Below are 12,299 nucleotides of genomic sequence, written 5' to 3' on the forward strand. Positions count from 1 at the left end.
TCAGCACCACATGAACAACTCACTGTCATTTCTGTCATGATTTAGCTCAGTGTGTGTGTGTGTGTGTGTGTGTGTGTGTGTTTCTGATTGGCAGCTACAAAGGCTGAACAATTTCCCCGCTAATATTTCCACCAGCAGCTGTCCGTTCAGTTATCACTTCGCCTCATGCACACTTGTTGACCCTTTCCAAACAATATTATGCATGACGACGGTGGAGAGCTTAGACGTAAGACAGGCATCGATGTATAATAAAAAAGAGCAGAAGAAGACATTCAGTAAGGTGACAATGCCAGCATGAGTAGGAAGACTATGGTGGTTATATTAAGGCTATACTTAGACTGGCATAATTCTTTCTGTATAAGGTCTGACCCTCAACTCCCCTTAGCATCCCACACACATGTATATGTAGGCATTTATTCTATGTGCAGCCTCTGCTTTATGCTCTTACTGCTTTATGCTCTCACTGGGAGAGTATACAATGAACTTAAATCAACACTCAAGAGCATTTGGACTTACGTTGGGCCCCATGTGGTTTGGCTAATTAACAGAATGGGTTCTCCAGGAAGCAGATAGTATTTAGAGGTGGGAGGATCTGCATCACTTCTCTCTCTTGTAGGAAATGCGATATCTGAACTTGGGAAAATAAAGTGGTGTGGAAATAGTTCCTTCATCTTCACAAAACTGGACTTCAAATGAGCAAACCATTAACATTTAAAAAAAAAAAAAGAAAAAAATAATATTCTAACGGGATGGGTTTATTGCACTGTAGGGGTAGGTAATCCTGTTACTGCCATGTAAAGATGTCTCTATGTCTTATACTCATGCCTCCTTATCATATTCAGTGCATTCCAGATTATATGCAGCAGCTGAATGTCACTATTTCTCTTAAAGGGTTGGGGGGGGGGGTCGGTGTGTTTAAACATGCCAGGAGCCACAGTACTTAGCATTTCTTTTTTTTTCTTCATTGTTTATGTTTGCCACTGGGTTGGGATTATATCCACATGATCGTGACAGTTAGGCACGCAATAGCAGCAACAATAACATGTCTGATAGTGAAACAGTAGGCTTTATACACTCCTGCAGTCATTTGCTGCACAGCAAAGCTGCAAACCATACACCATATAAAGAAAGCAGGAATGAGAGTGTGTGAGAGAGAGAAAAAAAGAAATTAAGCTACTTAGCATTTTGGTCTAGCTTTTAAAAAAGATTAAATTGTGTACAAAGTCATATATGTATTCTAAAGATTGGAATGGATTAGCAAATGGTAGCATTGATTTAGATTTGCAGTCTGTATCGGGGGACGAATTGATCTGTGCAATGCGAAGTTCTTTTGTCTCATTTTCCAATTTTTTTTTTATTTACTGTGTATCGTGCCAAACCATTCCACTGATTACAGACTCACTCTACAGTAATGACAGTGGAAAAGTTTAAAGATTAGTATCCCCCAGTTGATGTAGTTGTAGGAAAATAAGTTCTCAAAGCTTTTAGCTATGAGCTTTAAGTGCAGTATCATCCACTTGGCTAGATTCTCACCGGGTAACTGCAGAGCCTAAAAAAGACAAATGAATAAAGAAAAAAGGTTCAAGTATATGACACGGGGTTAACAGACTCAACATCTTCCTTCAGATGTCTATTTGTTCATCCCAGTCCAACCCAAATGAGAAAAATCAACCAAGAGACAGGTAGGTAAATGCATTTAATTTCAGAGTCAAGTGAGTAATATATGAACGATATGCTTTTCATACTAAGGATTTCCACGTGTCCTGGCATCAAATCAAGTATAACAATGAAAATGTGATGTGTAAAAGTGCCATTCCATTATTCCATATAAAATGTCTTGGAAATAAAAGGGTTTGAAGGCGAAAGACTCCAGTGGACATATGAAATTTCTCTGTATTAACTGTACTGTTATTTTCATTATTAGATTTTGTTAAAATGGGATCTCTTTTCCATGAATTTAATAATGTTCAAAATCAGATTCAGGCCTCCAAACAACTTTGGGCAAGGGCTAAAGCAGGAAATGACTCTTTTTTTTCCCCCCCAAGTCAACTTAATGAACACCATATTTATAAAACACATAAAATATGTTTTCCCATTTGGATGCATAACAACAAAATGGCAGCGTCTTTGTGTGTGCAAGTCACTGTCAGTCAGCCTGTCACACATACCCTGTTGCTTGCAGTAAAACTGAAATAGATGAGGTGTTTCCTTAGGAACAGCAGCCTTAGATCTCACCCACCAATGAAAGAAGTTGACCCATTCACTGGTTCATTGGTTTTAAAAATGCTACACCTACTAATTGCCTTAGCTAGCTGTAGATATTGGCCGAGGTGAGAATAAATTATCTGACTTCTGAAGCTCACCCACGCAAATTTGATTCAAAGGCATTGTAGCCAGGTAAAGGCAGCATTACTTCTTTTCTTCCATTTTTTTTGTTTTTCAAAACTTGATCTTGACCTACACTATTGTACTGTATCAAGCCACCTCATATCTAACGTTTTTTTTTAACGCCAACTCAGGTTAATTGTGAATTTGAATTAACTTCTTTAATAATATTAAACCCCCAGGTCTTGTTGATAACACTGTAGTCCTTGATAGGCAATATTTGCATGCACTCATGAACTACCACAGAACTAAACAAAAATGCAGCAGGTTTGTAGTTAGGTTATTAGGCTCAGTTTATATTTGTATTTCTTTAAGCCTTTTAAAACAAATTCAGTTGTGCATATGAGAACGATTGTTAGTCAAACGTATGAAGCATACTTTCTGCATATCATAGAAACTGAACTCCAACACAGTCAATTTATAATTAACCATTCAAAGTACAACTGGAATACATCACGCCCACAGATAATATGCCTCAAAACAAAACCTTTAATTTTTTTCCTAATTCTATTACCTGCAATCTTAAAATTGTATGACAGTCTAAAGGACACCTTAAATATAGTATCACCATAGATATCCAAATCTTTCTTAAATAATCTGTTCCAAATTGAAGAAGAAAAAAACAACATGTCCTTGGTATAACATATTCAGTTGTATTTGCTATTCATTTTCCAATTCAATGCCTGCACTGCAGTTGATGTCTAGACAGAGGAAAGTGCAAGGGCTTTTAGTATTCATTATTTGTACTTTATTGTGATGGTTCAAGAGGTGTACATCTACAGTTTTTCATCTGACAGAAGCCATATGGGGCAAATCCACAGTAATTATCAATGCTATTCAAGTATTATGTAAAGTCCTGATGTGTTGAGATTTTCTCAGTGTAAAAGGAAGTTACAGTTCTCAGTGGAATTCAAAATACATTTTGCTTGTAATTCCCGCAGTAAAATAAGACCATCATAGTCTAATGGTGTACATTACCTAAACCTGTGTTGTACTTTATGGGTTTAGTTGTTTCAGGTTATAATTTGGTACAAATTGTGAATGGCTGATTGATAGCACAAACCTCAGGCTGGACACAATATCAGTAACAATTGAATGCAATCCAATTACCTTGCAACGAACACTATCTTTGTATAATATAGTCCTGTTAAAGAGAGGTAGTGATTAGTCTCTATGGGCATTTTTTAGGCAGTTGTTTTCCAAAGTGGAAGAGAAGCTCAATCAGAGCTTAATGTTATTGTGTTAAAAAATCTTTATGATTGTGAATAGGTGAACCATAACAGCTCACTCACTAATTGCTAACCAACATAGCTCAATGGACATAAGCCTCGGTGTGCTATCTTGTGTCACTAATGGTTAAACCATTTAAAGAAATCATTGTTTTCCTCTCCCCTCCTCAATGTGAGCCAATATGGCCGATATCCAAAAGAGGAGACACAAATCCAGTGTTTTCATTCGTGTTGACCATGATGGTAGTAATAAATCAGAAAGAAATAATATAAGAGCAGGCCTGTATACCCCTGTGGTCTTATAGGGCATTTTGGATGAAAAACATTCAGCAAATGACATCTACGTATATTAGAATATCCACTGGCTGAAAATGAAAGAAATTGTTCTTGCTTTATTGTGCATCCAAATAGCTTCTTGAAAAATACAGAGGCTAGAGGCTGCCAATAGAATACTATGGGGAAAAGAGAAAGGCAAAACATCTGGCCTCAAAATTTTAATTAGACTTACCATTGGGATTTCTTTCAGTTTATGTACTGGGGTATTTCTTTTCCTTGAGGAAAACTTGACTACATGATTTGAAATAAAATAATAAAATATAAACTATTCATTTAAAGTGGAAGACAATTTACTTAGGAATTCATGTCCATGTATAACTCTTTTCTGACTGTCAAGAACAATCTAATACAGCAATTCTAACAAATTATCCAGATGCTACAGTTATGCACGTTGCAAGTATTTTAGTCCACTATGTTGCTCCAAAACCACAGACAAGGACTTGGGGCATTGTCATGATGTCTGAAGCTACACTGCAAACAAGCAAAGTTATTTGGTCAGTTTGTTTGTTTGATTTGAGACTTTAAATGCTCAAATAAGGCTAGTTCAACTGAAGTGCAACTCAAGCAGAAAGTGCACTGTTATCTATAGCAAATACCCTAGAGTCAGTTTATATCACCCAGGGAGAAAAGCTGCTGCATCACTGCTCTGAATGGGTAACAAGTTTGAAGCATTAATCTTTCTCCAAGCACTCCTTGGGCAGTCACTCAGTCACCATTGTACATTGTATTTCAAGACGGTCCAGCCGATCCCTTGCATAAGTAGGTCATACCTTAATTCTTTGAAAGGGGAGTACTTGGTAAGCGCTACTATTTAGGTTATAATGGTGCGGCTCAGTAGTGCAAAGTCCAGTGAGTTTTTTTCTGCTGACTTAAGCTTGGACATGCAGTAAAAAAATCTTCATTATCTCTGTTCCCTGTGTCATAACCTGCTGAAAGACTTGAAACTTAAGTTTTAGTAAAGCAGTTATTAGGACTGTGACTCATGAAAAGTATTAAAGATGCCTTAATGGGCTCAACTTTTAAAGTGAAATTAAAAATCACTTTGCTAAGAAATCAGCATATATCCTTGGTGTTTATTTTGACTTGTGTACACTTATTTTGTCAAAATTGTAATTACAATAAAATACATTTTTTGTAATTTTTGTATTAATTTGAAGGGGTAGCCACCCTTATATTTCTGAGCTCCATAGATTGTGAATTTTTGGTTTCGACTGAAAATGTTTCTACTGGTTATTTGATTGGTGTCAAAATTATGGGCAGGCACTAAAAATAGTTTGTAATATCACTTCATTTCCAACAGCCACGCAGGCAGTTAACCAGCTGGGGGCCCGACGTTGCTATCTGTTGCTAGTCCCATCAGTGATTTGAGCACTCCCGGCATTACTCTATGTCATAATTTATTATAATAATATAATTATGGTGTGCTGAGTTTTAGTACTATTCGTAATAGTTTTGGTATTTTGGGATGACCACATCTGGACCCGAAAAGTGACATGTTGTGGGAATCAGTGCTAAAGTTCGTAGGCTATTCAGGGAGATGACGAGCTCCAGTCGGTAGGGGACCACTGGAGTTGCCAGCACGTCTCTTAGCAACGCAGGGTTGGTAGGGGTTGCTCAGATATGCTCCGCTTCCCTCACAGACCCTGAAGCTTGGCTCTGTTTCCACAAATGTGTAGAAATTTGAACTCTTTTGAAAAATGGAAAAAGGTGCAGCTGCAGTATGATTGTATTTTATAATTCTTTACACAAAAAGTGAGGTGAATTCCAATTTTAGTTGGACTTTAATAATCAGCCATTTTTTTTCTCCTATTTATGAGAGTTCCTTTTTGCAGTCTCATTGTTCTGTTTCATTGTTAATGTTCTGCCATTAACCTTGCAGGTCTCTCTTTGAAAAGAGACTGATGATCTTAGTTGGACCATGTTACCAGGTTAAATAAAGGTTATGTGAATAAAATAAAATTACACACACAGCAGAGTTGCATTTCCTTATTATATGTATCAGATGTGTTCTTTTATTTAAAAAAAGTTGTGCACAAAGCTTTCTTAAATAATGCTTATGTTATAGGTTTTATTTTCTGCAATGTAATAGTATGATTCGTTATTTGAGTTAGTTTTTTTTTAGAATGTTGGTAAATGTGATAATTAAAGAGTGGAGTAATTTGTAATTTGATGATTTTGTACAGCACTTTTGAAAAAGAATTATTAAAACATATAAAGAGTTTTCTCCCTGCATAGACATTTAACAAAGAAACCCTGAGATGCACTGCACTCACCAATTTAAGCTCCCCAGGTTCGATCTTCTAAAAGCCTGAGGGCCTGGAAAGCAAAGACTGAAATGCCTTTGGTCTTTAGTCTAAACTACAGAATGGCCAAGGGGGTCCTGAGGTTGTCAGGATACACACTAGCGTAGGTTAAAAGATCAGAGACAGCTTCACTCAGACATACCAGAGTTTTAAAAAGTCAACCTAAAGTAAGTACAACCTAAAATCGGTAACTCCAACTGAGAGACAACAGACACATAACTTACCCAGACAACCAGACCAGAGAAGCTAAAATAAAGGTAGTATGGTCTGACATGTGTAGTCTTCTTCAATACCTCCTTAATTCTGAAATGCAGGATGGGAAGGATAAATGGATGGATAAAATAACTAACAACTAACAACAGTTGTGAAGTACAACTTTTAACGGCTTCCTATCAACAAGTCTTTCTGAACTAAATATCTTAACGTCATTTCAAAAAATTCTCTTTATGCTATCTGTAAGTTTACTTAACACACAATTTGTGATATAGCAATGATATAGCAACGAGGCATTAAAGTGTATATTCGGAATGTTTGTGTAATTAGTGCTTATAATTGTGCCAGGACGACTTGAGAAAATATTTGTGAAGAAAGAATCACAGCTTAATGTTAGCAGACATGTGGAGTAGAGTATAACAGTATTTATAAGTGAGCGTTTGGTCATGTCTATACTGTGAAGCGATAGAACAGAAATTGTGGTCACTTCACCGAAATTGAACAGCGGTTTCTCACAGCCTAGTGGAAGGTAAACACGTTTAAAGTTCTAGTCCCCTTCAGTTTCAGCAAAGATGAAAACTTCACTCTTGCTCCACTTGTTTGACACAAGCAGTACATTTTTGTTTTGATACAGTGCAGGGTATTCATGTGAAATGTATTGAAACAAAAATGTTCTGCTTGGGTCAAACAAGTGGAGCAAGAGTGATGAAGATGAACTTGTCATCTTTGTTGAAACTGAAGGGGACTAAAACTTTAAACATGTTTACCTTCCACTAGGCTGTGACAATCCCCTATTTGTTTTAGGTAAAGTGACCGCAATTTCTGGTCTATCACATATCCCAGCTGTCCTGGGTAAAAGTCCTGTGTGTTACGCATCCACCACCCCAACCAACCTCTCGCTGCGGATTTATGTCCTTTCATACTACTCGCTACGGCGAAAATTCACACGTAATGTAGGTCAATGGCGGCCGAACGGCGTTGATAACCACGCTAAAAAGCGATTATGCGTCTTGATAACACGCCAAAATGGCATACGAATTGGCGTGCCATACATACACCACTTTATGAGATCAGTCTGTGAGAGGACTAAACTGCTGGAACTGAAGGGACTGTCAGACAAACTTCAGTTGCAAGGGGTATCCAAAATGTGCCTCATTTTGTAAACGTTAAAGAATGAATTGGTGTAGAAAAATTAAGATGAAGAAAAACTGCTTTTGATCACTGAACCGCAATAGAAACTGCCCAGACCATATTTACTGGAATCAGGATTGTTATACAACACATAGTCTTGCATTGCCAGACCTATCTCCACAGCGCTGTGGAGGAAGGTCTGGCTAGTCCACAAACCATTCCAGGATGGGAGAAAAATGAGCTCTGGTCTTTATTATTAGCGCTGGACGCAGGTACGGTGCCTCTTGTTTTGGTGGAACATATGCATGCAGAGAGGCGAGCTCTGGAATTAAAACGGCTGTCGAGTGTGTGATGAGAATGTTACTCCAAAAAAAAGATAAAGATAATTTGATGGTCTGTTCTAGCTCGGAGGATGTTTCCCGAATCGACCGCAGTTTAGAATGCCAACACAAAGAAAGAGGAACGTGAGGGACATCCGGCGGAACCGGAACAATCCTGTAAATGAAATGTCGTCGACATACTATACTATACATGACACGATACATAAAAATTAAAGTGAACTTTCAACTTATGACACCAGTGGAACTGTTGATACTGTGCACATAACTATCAATGCACAGTATACATCAATTTTGATTATGATTATTAAAATTCTGCCATAACACCGACTTTTCAGAGACGTTTTGTTTGTCATCTTTTAGATAATTTTGCCAAATTGGTTGCCAAATTGAAAATACTGTTTGCATATAAATTAAAGACTGACATATAAAAAAAAAGATTGACATCATCTGCGAAATGAGTCATATTTAAAGTGGCAAAGAAAAAAGTTTGCTTGCTGAAACCAAGTCCAGCTACCACCAGTATGCCAGATGGGCTCTACTCTACATGATTTACAGGCGACAGAGAAACAGAATTAAGATGGTGTCAAGAGGCTTCTTTGAAAAGGTTTTGAGTAAGAATGAATAACTGTAACACACAGAGCTATCCTGGGTGAACCTAAGGGATAGAGATTAGCAGTTTTGTGAGCAGAAGGCTTTTGTAATCCATTGTTGTACTCCTCAACTAACCATTGTGATACTTTATACCAGGTTTTCAAGCACCAGTCTGTTCCACAGGGTCACACTCGGCAAGGAGTTCACACATTGACTTATTTTGGATATTATATTTTTGAAAAGAAAAAACAAAACATTTTGTAGGGTTTTTCTACTCAAGTATTCAAGAATTGGACAAGAGCACATTTTGAGGCATAAGATATCATGATGGAGATTGCCATTACCATGAGAAATGTCACTGTGCTGTTTTGAAGTAGACGCCAAGATACAGAGGAAATGAGAAGCTTTTCATGTTTAATTAATAATGCTAATGAAACTTAATTAGAGCAGCTTATGAAAAATGCATTCAAATGAAAGATGAGCTTTATCCTTAAATAACAAGCCTCCTGTGCTGGATTTGGTGTCCTATTACATGCTAATTAGACTGCACTAGGGACTGTTAATGAGCATAGATCATTTCAATCTTTAGCACAGCAGGGCCCCCACCAACCGCTTATGACCATATATGTGGAAATCTCTTTTCATATGTATGTATACTGGGTAAGGTATGACTTGTTCATTGTGTGCAATAATAGTTGGAAATCTATCTGGGCTACTGTTATTATCAACTGGAACATGTTATAGATCACTGTTGAGTCATTGATTATTTCTTCTGAAATTGTTATAAAGAATAATAATGTGCATGAACACATGCAACAAATCTAATTTTGCCACATTATTTTTTTATCAAATACTTAAAATGAATTTAGAGTTTATTTTGTATTCCAAATCTAAATTCAAATTTCATTTTCTGGCTGTTTTAGTATGCAGGAGAGAAGACATCAGATCGATGATTAAGAAAACTGCTGTTCAACTGTGCAATTTTTAGGTCAGATTCCAAATAAGTTTGAAAATCTTTTGTAATCTAACACATTTTATTGTAATGACTTACATTTGCTGCAGTGAAAACAAGTAGAGACTGACAAGTGCATCATACATAGCCTCAGAACATTTGGGCTTTCTATAATCCTTTGGGAGTGTCTATTAAAAAGACCTCACAGTCTGCAGGCTATCAGTTCACAGGTCTGGAAAAAAATATCTTCAAACAAGCTTGCGCATTTCATTTAGTGTTCACAGAATCACATCCAAAAGTACATTTTCAGACATGTATTTTGTATTTTTGCATGCAATTTTGTATGTTAGTCATGTCAATTACCCACATTTGGTTTTCTGCTCCATCTAAAAGAAAAATGTCAAAAATAATAGATTTGTTATGGTAAAAAGCCTATCTATTGACGCATGCTGTGTGCTGAAAGTGGATGGATGGTCGTTATGCAGAGACAGTGGTGAACTGTCACAATGTGTGTCATTTCCAGCTTTCTAACAGCTTACTAAGATCACAGCTCAATTGTTGAAAATGCCTGTATACCCTGCAGGTAAAGGTCTATTAAATCCTCCTACACTGTGATCCTGCTCCTACGCCTGATTCCATCTCAACCTGCAAGGCTTTTGGTCAGTAACACCTATTGCCATTTATTTCTCTTGAATTCCAACAAATTAATTCTTGAAAGGGAACAAAAGAATCATTGATTGTATAGCTTGCATATGACAGTTTATACCAAATGATAAATGATCAGTATGATCTGTATACATAAACTAATTAACTATATAACCGGTGTCTCTCTGCTAAAAAAAGAGAGGGGGTTGGATGAATGGGTGGATGTGTGCGCTCTGTTTTACACTGTCAATTTGGCAGACGCCTGCAGGGGTGGTGTGTTGCCATGGTGATTTGAGCAAGGCATGAAAGAGCAGCAAGGTTTGCCTAACAGGACCAGTCTCATAAGGACTGATAAAATGAGAACCTTTCTTTAAGAGTCTCGTATTCACTATATGCCTGTTCAAAACAACCCAGAGTGTCCCTTTAAGCACAACATGATGTACAATATAATTGAATCAGACATGCCCATTTAATGCTTGAACCTGTTCAAAAAAAATTCACTTTCATGAGGATAAAAATTCTCCTCTCCCCATCTATTCTACAAATGCTTATGTTTTCACATTATACTATAAAATGTGTTACAAGTTCTATCATTGGCCATATATTCATATCATTGGACAAAAATCATCTTTAAACTGAGAGTACCTCATGTAACAGCTGAAACTGAAGAGCCCTTTCCGCAGCCTTTATGGTTGGTTGACTGATTATAGGTCTGACTAAGATCTGTCTTCAACAGAAGTTTTAATGGTTAATAATTATTGCCGGTAACATTATTAAAAAGGAAAGCCCACAAGCAGTAAAAAATCAAGACTAATGGGGAGACGTTCTAAGGATGTGGTATTAGTACCTGTTGTTCTTCCCACGGCTTTACTGTTCTGTTTCCCTCTTGCTTGTTTTTCCTGGCTGTTAATGTTGCACAGCAGCTCAAGTCCAGTGCGATATGATTGAAGCAGCCAGCACTATTTATTAATTAGGCCGTAATATTATTTTGTCTATCCGTTTACAGCAATTATTGGATGGATGTTATTAAATGTGGTTCAGACATCCCTCTTCAGGATTTTAGTCTTCGTTAAGTCCTTAACGTTTCATCTAGCACCATCATCAGTTAAAAATATCATGTTGTCCAATACTTTGGTTTAGGACCAAATACCTGCAAAACTAATGACATTCCATCAGCCTCAGCTGTACTTTTGTGTGCTAATAAGCAAATGTTAGCATGCTAACACACAAAACTAAGATTGCAAACATACTAAATATCATTCCGGCTTAGTATCAGCATGTTCCAATCATATGCATGGTTGATTATTAACTTAACAAAATATAAGAAAATATTGGATAATTCACAGAAAAAGAAAATTCCTGCAATACTTTAATAGAATTGTCAACATGCCATTTGAAAAAAAAAAAATTCACACAGTAGTCAAAAATAGATATCAAATTATATCCTGTTTGTAAGTGTATTTTAACAGTGCAGGTAATTCTGACCCATAGCATATTGGATACTAATGATACTTTTTCAACATCAAAAGATGGTTAAAACCACAAATTTGAGCCTAAAAGTGATGTGGGAAGTCAGTGAGGGATCACACCCTCTTTACTGCACTACTCCAACTGGTTGAACAGAGTGGGATCTTCAGGAGTGGATAGTGTGCCATAAAGCTTCTTGTGGATTAGGTCCTCCCAGGCAAGCTTCTCACAGTCAGATGAAAAGAAGCGGCAAATGCGACTCCATGCCTACATGGCTGTTCATACCCTCCATAGGCAAACAGTGGGAGTGCAAAGAGACAAGGAATACATGGCTCAGTGAATAAGCCTTTACACACTTGGAGAAAAAAGGAAAAGTCAGGAAACAACTCTGTCGATACATAAAGACATAACAAGCAGCAAACTATGCATTGCGCTTTGGTCTCACAGTGACCCCGACTGCTGAACAACATGCCCAATCACAATTTTAAGTATTTTGATAAAACATATCTTATAGTAAAAGATCAAACAGCCAGGATGTCACATTCGCTTTTGAAGTAAAAAATGGTAAAGTGCAAGACATATACTGTTTCTGAGGGAGTTTAACAAATGAATTGGTATAGTGGTTGCATGTGGTGATACGATTCAAAGATAAGGGTAAGGGGTTTGTGTTTCCAATAAATACCTGTGAGCAATTTGTCTTTCTGTT

The sequence above is a fragment of the Perca fluviatilis genome, chromosome 16, assembly GCF_010015445.1.
Source record: "Perca fluviatilis chromosome 16, GENO_Pfluv_1.0, whole genome shotgun sequence".
Lineage (NCBI taxonomy): Eukaryota > Metazoa > Chordata > Actinopteri > Perciformes > Percidae > Perca > Perca fluviatilis.